Below are 1119 nucleotides of genomic sequence, written 5' to 3'. Positions count from 1 at the left end.
TTGCTTTTGAATACTGTTTTTTATCTTAATGTAACATTGTTGCATTAGCTTTTTAACTGCCAAGTAATTGAATACATTTTATTACTTGGATTTTTCTAAACTCTCCCTGCCCCCTCACTTTAAATGGAGCATTCACAAACACTGCTCAAGTTTGTATTAAAGGAGAGATCTTGTTTGACCCATTCTACTGATGGTTAATGCACATATAAGCCACTGTACCACTGCTTTACGAACTAGGTCTGTTGGTTATTTTCTGCCAAATATTTATTGATTTCTTAAAATCCAGTAAGTTGTTTGAAAATTAAAAAACAGCATTACCATCAACTTTCTAGGTAAAGCTTAATGAAACTATATCCCTACAGGCAACTCTATTAGCTTATATTAATGGAATTCACAGTAAAGCATGTGGCAAACACCCTTTGATTTCTCTACGAGCTGCATGCATTTAGTATGAAGCCCCATCAGTTTCCACAGGTTACGTACATTGTCAGTAACTTAAAAGGATGAAGAGTCTCACTGCTTGTGCCATTTCTCAATTAGTGACTGAAAGAACACTTAGTCATCACAAGTGCTTATACTAACAAAAATAGAAATAGAATCAGAATAGGTTTTATCTCAATGATTTCTTAACTCTAAGCTGAAAACTGCTAACCATGATTAGGATGAACCACAATGCAGCATTGTGGCGTGGTTTCAGCTTGAAGGATGACTTTCACTATATCTACCACGCCTGAAGTTCTCGAATGAGTGGGCAGTAGAAGAGGTTTGTCAGAAGCCTTCCGTTTGTGAGGTTTGGCCTCTTACGTTAAGATTCCTAAGATATGTTCTAACAATATGCTTAGTGCTATGGCTCATCCCTGTAACCTTGTTCTGCAGAAAAGCCTAGCCAACTGTACTTCCAGTCAAACAAAATACAACGAAATGCCAAATGCAGACATGAGTGAAGGAGTTGCTGTCTCAAGGACAGGACTAAGGTAGTGCCTATAGCTTCTTTAAATACACATATGGCTATTAACTTGCATGAAATTTAAATTTTAGGCTATCTGCAAATATCTGGGCTTTTCTTTTTTTGTGAAGCTCTAAATACTTAGACTGTCACAAATGTTGGGTGCATGTTGC

Source organism: Micromys minutus (assembly GCF_963924665.1).
Source record: "Micromys minutus genome assembly, chromosome: 31".
Classification (NCBI taxonomy): domain Eukaryota; kingdom Metazoa; phylum Chordata; class Mammalia; order Rodentia; family Muridae; genus Micromys; species Micromys minutus.
This window is presented reverse-complemented; position numbering follows the sequence as displayed.